General features: G+C 37.9%; 1 long non-coding RNA gene across 1 annotated transcript in view; it reads right to left on the bottom strand.

The window, feature by feature from the left end:
- Positions 1-103: 103 nt before the first annotated feature.
- The window catches only part of LOC103467225 (uncharacterized), a 99,901-nt gene continuing 89,248 nt past the window's right edge, over positions 104-10,756 (bottom strand). The window contains exons 4-5 of the long non-coding RNA XR_534050.1: positions 3,664-3,719; positions 104-3,346 (exon numbers count right to left, since the gene is read on the bottom strand). This is a non-coding gene — a long non-coding RNA (uncharacterized LOC103467225). The remainder of the gene's footprint in view (positions 3,347-3,663; positions 3,720-10,756) is intronic.

The following is a 10,756-nucleotide window of genomic DNA, read 5'->3' as shown; positions in this document are numbered from 1 at the left end:
GGATACTGTTATTTTTTGATCTGCGCGCCTCAAAGTAGCGACGCACATACACACCCGATGGCCAGAGTTTTGGATCGTACATTTCTGTAACTTCATACAATAATACTAATCTGAGTTTATGAGTTGGTGTTTTTCTCAGTGAGACAAATTATCTTTTCTACGGCAGACTGCGAGCTGTATTTACTTTTATGCCTGACTGAATAAACTGCTGTGTTACAGAATCATTGGACCTCTTTGAACAAATCCTGAAAACCAAAATACTAAAAAGGCAGAGTTTGACTTTGAATTACCAACATTTATTTTCCATTGTGATTAAGATCTACGAATGGAAAACAAATTAGACATAGGATGATAGCTTCACCTCACGAGCCAATACACAATACTGTATTCAAAAATAAGAGAAAGGACAACATTTTGACAATATACATATTTGGGAAAAATAAGAACGCACTCCTTCTGATTTCACAAAAAGACTTTACAGATTATATGCTGCATTTCAAAGAATTTGTAAAAAGTGTCCAGGTTTGAGCAGTCTGTGTATGGAAGGTTTTTATGCTTTTCTATTACTAATGTGGCCTAATATCAAACAATGCTGGGAAATGCTACATGTTTGTTATTTGCAAACATAAAAAAGGTACTCAAAATGGGAATGGCAGTAAAAGATGACACAGAGGCAGAAACATCTTTAACTGTCTCTTCAGTGTACAAGTACATTTTTGATTCATATTGATTCTGAAGTAGATTATTAAATGCAGTGTGGTTTAAAAAACAGTTTGACAATCCTTTTAGTTTAGTTTAATGAAGCTAAAGTTCCTTTTAGGTAACTTTCGCTTCATGTTACCTATTAGCCAGTCGCTGCATGTTTATAAACCACTACCCTCTTGTCAGTCATATTTATTCTAAACTTTATTATTCAAGACTTAGGAGAAAAAAAGCTCAGTTACAATTCTGTATTTCTTGATTTGATTTTTTTTTTTTTTTTTTTGCTCCTCTTCCCATTTTTAACTAACTTTTAACTACTTTGTTGTTGTGGCTTGTTTGCTTGTAATGAAATGAATTACAATTAAAAGTGCCTCTAAGGTTTTACAAATAGAAAAAGAGTGAAACACTCTTAAACAATGCTAAATAAAGTCTGTTGAGTGTTGACTAAGGTGTAACCCAGATTCCTTAACTTCTTAACTCATGAGGATTTCACAGAACCAACGTCTAACTGGTAAGTGTTTTGGGCAAAACTATTTAGAGGTTAAAAACTGAAAAACAAACTTTAAGTTTAGCTTGAAGCCAATGCTAACCTTAGCAGTGTTAGCTGCTAAAGATTTGACATTGACAGTGTTTTTACGTTGGAAATTATCTTGTCTGTTTTTGTTTTTTATTTTACTTTTTTTCCAAATTGAGCACATTGCTGTCACACAAAATAGTTCAATGTAAATACCTACTAAAAGGGAATTCCCTACTTTTTTAGTAACTTGAAGATGAGTCTTACCAGTTATATGAACATACAACAACTTTAGAACTGCTTCTTTTTTTTACTTTAAAATAAAAGTCTCAGATATAGACACTTAAATCTGTCAATTTTATATCAGGGGTGCACTGTAATACCTATCAATAAAACAGAATAAACAGAAATACGGTACCATTTTGTTATCGAGTTACACCTTTAGAAAGAAAGGAAGAACACACATATAGTTACTGAGCTCACCCTTACTTTATATAATAACTATACCTGAGTTACTGCGTCTTTCTTTGAGAGGGGGCAGAAGTGGAAAGCAGACACACCAATGTTGTTGGCAAACAGTCATACAAATTTCTTCTCACTAGTTCAATTAAAAGCCTTAAAGTCCCCTGAGATTATCCCCGCTAACCAATGAAAACAATTTTGGTGGTTTAATTTTCCTCAGACTGTCTAGGAGAGGAACTCCATCTTTTCTAAAAGTTTATCGGAGCCACAAGGAGTGGGGAGAGAGCAGAGGGGGTGTCAAGGCCTCATGTTAGAGCCAGTTGGCCTTTATGATTAGTTTCATTAACATACAACAAAAGCCAATTAAGCTTACTGTGCTCAGTTATGTTGTTGTTTTGTGGTTAGACAAGCAGTATTACTCTGGACTTCAACTGAATCTCACTTAACTTTGCTCCATGCTACTACAAGCAACCTGCTCAAAGGCACTCTTTAATGCTGTTACAAAAGGGAGGGAATAAAAAAATATGTACGCACAGTGTATTTCTTCGAGGCTCAGTGTTCGCGATCTGCACAAATTGTGCAACATGATACTATAAAACTGCAATAAAAAGTCAATTTAGGCCTCTGCACACATCCTTACAACGGATGGCAATAATGGTGCAGGACTCTGTATGTGGGAATCTGTGATTGCAGGGAGGTACACCGGACCCTGATTGATGCGAGGAGTGTGTCTTCTTTCTGGTTCGTGAGTGACACCAGCAGAAACAAAAGAGTGCGGTGTAGCATTCCACCTCGATTCACAGCCACGCCAGCCCCCCGGTGTTAGCGAGGGTCCCTGGTTTGACATGAGACAGCCCAGACTGTCACTTCTGAATGTTTAGATCCCTCTTGACTAGGAGGCCAGGGGCAAGGGCTGTTGTGTGCATCCTCATGACAGACTCCCACATCAGCATTGTGCTCAAACTGGCTAACATCATTAGCACAGAAGGTTTCATCTCACGGAGGGAGAGGGAGGAAGGAAAAAAAAAAGAAAAATCAACCCAGTTTTTTCAAGTCACAAGTCATTAGCGTTCTCTTGAGAGTCAAATTGTACAGAGGCTGATTTTTTATCAGCAACAAAAGGTTTTATACTCTTGTTAATTTGGTGGATGTCATCTGCACTTAGATGTCTGTGTCTAATGTCTTACAGTAATAAATGCCACGCAGTGGAAAAATTGCATTATTTTGTCAAGATGAGAATGTGGGACGGAGTTACAACAGCATCCAGACATAAAACAGGCATAAAAAAATAAAAAACAACACAACACAATTAGCAGAACGGTGTAACCTGGAGAACAAGAATTTGGCAAACATGCTTGAAAAAACTGAGACAGCACGTTGCTAAAATGCTATTTATTACTTCTGCCTTAAGCAGTTCCAGTTCTCCAATGCACTGTTAAGTGTCTATTTGTTTGTTTTTTGGAATTGTGACTTCTGCAAGTCAGGCAAAAAAAAAAAAAAAAAAACCCTACCAGCTGCCTCCATAAGGCAGCTTATGTCAGAAAACATAACTGGTGGCTTTTTATGTGCCAAAACTGCCTTTTTGTTCCTGTAGTTTTGAGTCGCTGGAGCCTGGCAGGGCTTCTGACGCACTCTGTTGTACATTTTATTCAGTATGGATCCGTCACACTAAGACAGAGAGATAGAGAGTCAGAGAGAGAGACGGAGATGAGGAAGAGGAGGAGGAGGAGGAAGAGGAGAAGGGGGAGCGGAGGGGGTTCTCTTTGGAAAACAGATACATCAGTGAGCCTGTATAGTGTACAACATTGCTGTGAGTTAATCAGTTGGAAAATAAAACGGTGGGATTCTAATAAGTCATTTGTCAATTTTTACAACCCCCAGACACATTGATCCGCGGGGATTAATGAAGATGCCTGATATTGTTGGAGATATGAACAGGGGAGATGGTGGGGACAGTAATCAGTCATGTTAGGGATTTGCCCTACCTCGTTTCTCTCTTCCTGGGGAGTCAATCCGTGCAGGGGTGGGGGGCTCGTCTCATCTGAGAAAGGCAAAGGGGTCGAGGGGGAGAAGAGCATTAAAAACCTGGACAAGGATTACAAACTTGAATTTTTCTTTTATTATTATTTTATATGATAAAACCAACACAAAGAGAATCAACTATTGTAACTGAGACTGGTTTGCTTATAGAGGACTAGATCTGTATGTAACGGCTACATTTCAGTGAATTTATTGTCCAGTTCAAGCTTTCTGACTGAAGGCATATGGCGTCTAACCTTCCAATATCCATGTCTACACTCTGGTTCAGTCCATGTAATCAAAAACCCTATAAGCATATAACACCAGATAACACCAGAATCATTTCAGGAATTCTTAGGCTGTCCGTTTATTTGTGTTAAAAACTTTACCTATAAAACAGAGTAATATCGGTGGCACAGCAGAAATCAACAAACTGTCATGATTTAAAGGTTTACATTTTGTTCATTCCTTCAACAGGTCCATTTAAAGTACAGACTGCATGAATTTCTGATTTATCCCTGATTTATTTTGTTTATGTTCCAAATACTTAGGGTATCCAATAAAGTGCAAGAGATATTTATATTTCAGAACATTTTAATAAAAACTAACTATTAACACTAACATCTAATCTTCAGCTCCAGAATGAAAAAAAGTTTCAGGTTAATTGTTTTCTGTTTTAAAAGACTTCCAGGTGTATAATTTGAACCGGATTTGTCACAAACTTCAAACAATTTACTTATATTTTGATGTAAAACAACACAAAAATAGGGCATAGCTGGACACTGAAAGGAAAAGGATGCATAGTTCTTAACTTTTATGTGCACTTGTATGCCTTTATAACTCCAATAATCCTAAATGAAACTTACTGCAACTAACTGTCTTCAAATTTACCGTTAGTGATAAGTATAAGAATCACATAAAGCCAGTGCTGAAGTGCCTGTAAGAAATCCCATTTGCAGTTTGTCACAGTGATGAAAATTATACCTCAAGCATATGGAAGAAGGTGCATATACATGTATTAAAAAGCATGGCCTATCCATCCTAACATGCACGGCTCAGTCAAAGTCTAAATCCCACTTATAACTAGTTGCACAAGTTTAAAATTGCTTTTCAAGCTAATGGAGAAATACTGTGGACATGTTGTAACTAACTTCAGCAAAAGATGGCAGTCAGAGGGTTGAATACAAATGCATGTTATAATTTAATAATAAAAATAAAATAATTAAAAAAAAATCAGATCTTCTATGTTGCTACACATTGTGTTGGTACGTCTCATAAGATCAAAATATATTGAAGATTGCGGTTGTAACGGGACGAAATGCGAAAAGGCTCAAGACGTGTGGATACTTTTGCAAGGCACTGTATATGAACATAATGTTCCTGCATTTGCATAGCTCCTCCACGCTGCAGTGCATGCTTATTAGAATAATGCGACTCTAAAGATGATGCTTTTGTCCAACCCTGTCCTTTTGATGAAAACAGGCCCCTCATCCCAGCTGGAAAAAAGGATGATGGAGGTTTGCGAACCTCTTTGACTGACGGGGGGCTACGGGGAGAGGGTACAGTTAACCCTATGGGGAAGGAAGGATAGACACGACTAAAACGTAAGGTTGATTGCTTCATCTAAGTCCTTCTTTTATTAGTGCAGCCACAGAAATCCAGACAAAGTTTCAGTGTTGTACCAGGACACGCCGCGTCTTAAATCCTCTCTAAAGTTTCCTAACCTTGAGAGCACATGCACCCTAGAAAAAAAGTAATAATAATTCTAACCTGATCTTCCTACTTATTTTATATCTCCCCTCAGCAACCCAACTTCTTCTCGGCAACAGTGCAGTTATTAATTCATGAGGCACTAATTAGTTCTTTGTTTAATTTTGTGTTAAACAGACTGACCGGAATGATAACGACTCGCGCTGTAGCTCTCCGGTCCCATGCCACTCCTGTTTGCTACAACAAGGGAGCATCGTGCGACTAGCATGATGAACCCAATTCCCTTCTAAGTTGCACTTCATTAAGTCAAAATGTGACAAGGAGCTTAGAGGAAGAACTGGCAGATCTGATCATACATAACAATGCAGGCCCAGTAAGTTTGAGGGGAGTGAACAGGGGGGATGTGGAGCGGGGGATAGTGGAATCCAGCATGCATGTTGATAATTTTCTATTTTTAACCCTTGGGGCCGTCTTTCATTTTCCTTTAATTGTTTTTGTTCAGAGCTGCACTGTCCTCTTTTTAAATTGCAGCTCCTATCAACTCTCATGATCAACCCCCTGTGCAACATTACAGGCAGACAAGTAAACAACAGGGTTGCCCTTTTCTTCTATAACGTATGGCAAATTCTTTGGAAATATGTGTGACACACCTTCCCACTTAACTTCTGATTTGTAGGCAACTCACGCAGACGGAAAACGGTTGATTGACACAAAAGACGTGCAGCCATTTCAATAAAAGAGAAATGAAAAAGGAACGAATTTGGCTGCAAAAGTTGAAAAATATGCTGGGAGAGGCTACAGCTGAGATTCACATTTGTTTAGGTATTTGAACTTCTTGAACTTTCTCACATTTTGTCACATTACAGCCACAAAATGTTGATGGATTTTACACGATGGACTGATGAAAACAATTGAAAGATTGTGTTACAGTTTGAAGTACAAAATGACTTGTGTGCATTTAAAGCTGAAGACTGTAACTTTTATATATAAAAAAGTTTTTTATATATTTGTTACAGATGCCATTGCCACCCTCTCTCTTCCTCAATGCAGTGCTACAGCTCCTCTCTCACAGTGGACCCTGCCATGAATATGGAGGCTAGTTAGCATGAAGACAGAAAAGCACTTTTCCTGAAACAGTAAGTTGTTTCTCTGTCATTAGCACAGCTGCAGCAAACCAGCAATCTTGAGCAGCACATACGCAAACATGATTGACAATGCTAAGACCCTCCTCCTTGCTCTGATTGGTTGTTTCTGATCAGGAGCTGAGCATTTTTCAGCTGGAAGTAGGAGCACTTCCAGCTGAAAGTGGAAGTGCAAATATGTAAAAAATAAATTATAAAGGTTACTTAATATATCTAAAAGTTCAGCCCCCTAAGCCATTACTTTTTATTAACTTTGAACTACGTTTCACTGCAAAGATAGCAGCACCTTTAAAAGTATGTCTCCAGCAGCTGGTACATGTAGAATCTGAAATGTTTCCCCATTTTGTTTGTGAAAACATTCAGCTTACGGGTCATTGTTCTGTTGGAACGTGAACGTCAAGCCTTTTGCAGCCTCTAACAGGATTTCTTACACAAAAGCTTTGCATTTAGCTCCACCCATGTCTTAATCAACCCAACACCACAGTGCTGCCATCACCACGTTTCACTTATGGATGTTATGTTTAGGATCGTGCAGTGTTACTTTATCGCTGCATATTGAATTGTGAGGGTCAAAAAGTTACATTTTGGACTCATTTGACCAAATCGCATTCTTCCACATGTTTGCGTGTCTCTTAAATTGCATGCACATGCACGCTGTATAGGACTGGGATCCTTCTGAAAATGATTGGCTGAACCAAATTTTATTTACTGGTGTACAGTAAAGATGTCTGAATATAAATGCAAAGTAATTTTTAATAATTTTTATTTAAAAAATATTTTTAAAAACAATATTTGATTTTCTTTCCACTTCATATTTATGCACTACTTAGTGTTGACTAAAATCCATGACAAAATGTGAGCATGCATACCATTTATTTTCTTATCATGCCACATTTTTTCTATAAATTTAAAGTACATACCATATTTTCTGTATAACACTTGCTAAATAAAAAATTCAGACTGTTCAAACCAAATCAATCAACACACCTTTTGGCTGACAAAAAAAACACATCTATTGGTAGAAGCTTAAAAACACACAGCAGGTCGACCCTTGACTGACACACTGTCTCATGCTTTGTGTCTGAGAGCACTTTACTCATTTACAAAGTGAAGATTCTCTTTTCTATCCTTTTTTTTTTTTGTCCCCGAGGCAAATCATCTGCTGAAACGCACCGCTAAGATGTTTAGCCTCTGCAAGTATCTTCCCACTGGCTGAAGATATGATAAAATCAAAAAGCAGACAAGTAATTACACTGTATAATAGGCAAGATTGGCATTTTCAAAATCATTTTCATGTGGATGGAAATGACATTGCATAGACTATTCTGTATTCACTGGTGCAGATAAATAAACAAGGCATGGAGAAGAAGGGTGGGGGGTGCACACAGAACGCACAGTACAATAGCAAGCAGGTCAGTAATTAGAAACTCTGTTTGCACAGTAATAATTTTAATATATTCATCAGGAAACAGAGCATGCCTGGCATGATAAAATCCCATCAAGAAACATATCCCAACTGCGTTAACCTTTTAAACAGGCTGGCAGCACATTGCAGAGAACCTCGAATAGATGAACATGAACGTGCACCTCCACTCATCCATATATTTTGAAATTTCACTACAATAAGCTGTTGATGCAGCACCAAGGGAATATGCAGCCACTTTTACTATACAAAAACTCCTGAATGTTTATTGATAGACCCAGAAATGTTCTTCTCGACTGCTTTTATTGCACTGCGCGCCCTCCCGACACGTGTGTAGCTCAAATGCATGAGGAAAAGGACCTGTGAGTGTGTATAACCTTGTTTGTTATTGAAGGTGGCAGTGATGATGCTATGGAAATTATTGCAAATTACTTAAAGGCCTCCTGACATGTAAAAACCTTGACCTCATAATGCCATTTATGCATAATTCTTTAGAACAAAAAATCCTGGTGCAGCAGAAAATTAATAATCATAATCATGAACACCATTTCTTTTTAAATAATTGAAAGCAGCTCAAAACAGATTCCTAAATTGCTATGAACTTTTATGTGGTCCTTAAAGATTTATTTTTTAGCTTTTCTTGTCACATGTACAGTAAGTGTTTTAGATTGTCTAACAAAATGAAACATTCAACAAAAATAATGAGTACATATAAAATTCAGGCTTCTAATAATGATTTGATAATGATTAATGATTTAATGACAAAAACAAAACAAAAGCTATTAAAACATCACTAATCTGTTTGTGCTACACTTGACTGCAACAAGGCTTTGGTAAAACTGGACATACATTTTTCACATCACTGGCAAAGTTTTACCCAATCCACTTCACAGAATTGTTCTATTTCAACCACAACGGCTGAACATCATAGCATCTCAGACTGACTTATTCCCAAACTTTGACTAGGCCACTTCAAAACCTCTTCCTTCTGTGTTTTAGCCTTACAGACATGGACTTGCTAATTATTTTGGGACATTGTCTTGCAACATTTGAGGTTCTCACTGAGTCCAAAAGCCTTTGCAGATAAATAGATGTCAGTGACTTTGCTTCTCATCTCTTCATGAATAACTTTGGACTCAGTGAGAACCTCACTGTGTTGAGATCTACTTTATGTTGTCAGACAGGCTCTATTTGCTGGATTTCTTTATTTTATAGATATGGCAGTGATCAGGTCTGCCTAAAACAAAAATGTATTAAAACCACAGCTAAGTCACAATTTAACAATAATGACAATGACTTTTTCCACATGGGATCAGATTGGTTTGGATGGCATTTTTCTTGTAATTTATCAATTAACGTTATATTCACTCTGATTTTCTCTCTGGTATTAAACATTTTTTGATGGTCTGACACATTTCCTAGTAAGTGTGACAAAAAAGATGAAACAGAAGAATTTAGTAATGCAAACCAGTCTGACATTAAGTAAGGTAAAAGATAGCAAACAAGTTAAGTTGCTACATCAGAGGCCTAGTCTTTTAATTATTACAAATCAAAATAACAGGAACAAGCAAACACACAGTTGGCTGAACAGCAAAGTTTAAAATAATAACCCTCTTTGCAGTAATGACTGCCAGTCTATTGTTTAAGTTTCCTGGTTTCATTTCCCACACATAAACTCAGAAACGTACAAGTTTACGTGACCTCATACTACACGAAACAACCTCTAATTACATGAAGTGGAAGCCGCAATGAGAATACACTTCTCACTGCAAAGGTCTGCGCGCCGAGCCCTCCAATCTGACTCTGGTTTGCAGATTTTTTAACACGCCGGGGAGAGAGCAAGTGGTCATTTACTCATGCGTATTTGACAGCACCTACTAGGCCCCTTTTTGTTCTGTCACTTCTGGCTCCTATTCTCTCTTTCCCCCCAGGAGAGGAAAGAGTCAGGGACTTGAGGGCAACCACCTCTGCAGCCCCGCTCTCCCCTCCGAGCCTAATTTTTGTTGTCCTGCCCTTTGAAACCTCAATCTCACGCAGGACCAAAGAATGGTGATCCATGTGCAACAAGTGCCGGTGCCATGGAAACCCCCGTTTTGGCCCCAAAATATCCCTTTTTATCCCTTTTGAAGACCTGTCACCAGGCAGAGCGAGCACAACACGACCCTGGGGCCCGGCCATGACAAAGCCTATTTTCTGCCTGCTCCTTGATTGATTAAAAAAGACTTTTTAGTAAAAAAAACCTTGTAAAAGGAAACAAAAAGTGACACAGAGAAGAAAGGGATGATGGGAGTGGTGAGATTGGGTGAATCCTCGCCGCACTATCACACATAAAAAAAAAAATCATAATCGCAACAAAGGACGGGGGCAGGTTATGCATGCAAGTTTGACAACAATGGTAATTATGACAATAATGGAAAAAGTTTGGTGTTGATGTTCAGTTACTGCAAACATCACAAAGCTGCTCAGCTTTGTATTGAGTACAAAAATTGAATTGTTGTTCAATAATTTGATTCTGCAAATAATTATTTTCTAATAAAGTGTGTTCTGAGGTATTCATACTGCTCAAACTTTTGCACATTCTGTCATGTTCAAATCAGTGACTGGATGAAGAGCGGCTGTGATCATCAACTCCTCGAACTCTTCGCTATTCGATTTAGGTCTGGGTTGATCCAGACCTATTAGAGATGCACCAATATAAAAATCCAGGCCAATATCGATATAATAGAATTACTGGAGCCAATAAAAAATATTTGCCTATATTATGTAGAATTTTATATATATATA

Source organism: Poecilia reticulata, linkage group LG7, assembly GCF_000633615.1.
Source record: "Poecilia reticulata strain Guanapo linkage group LG7, Guppy_female_1.0+MT, whole genome shotgun sequence".
Lineage (NCBI taxonomy): Eukaryota > Metazoa > Chordata > Actinopteri > Cyprinodontiformes > Poeciliidae > Poecilia > Poecilia reticulata.
Note: the sequence above shows the minus strand (reverse complement) of the source record. Positions and strands in the feature narration are given on the sequence as shown.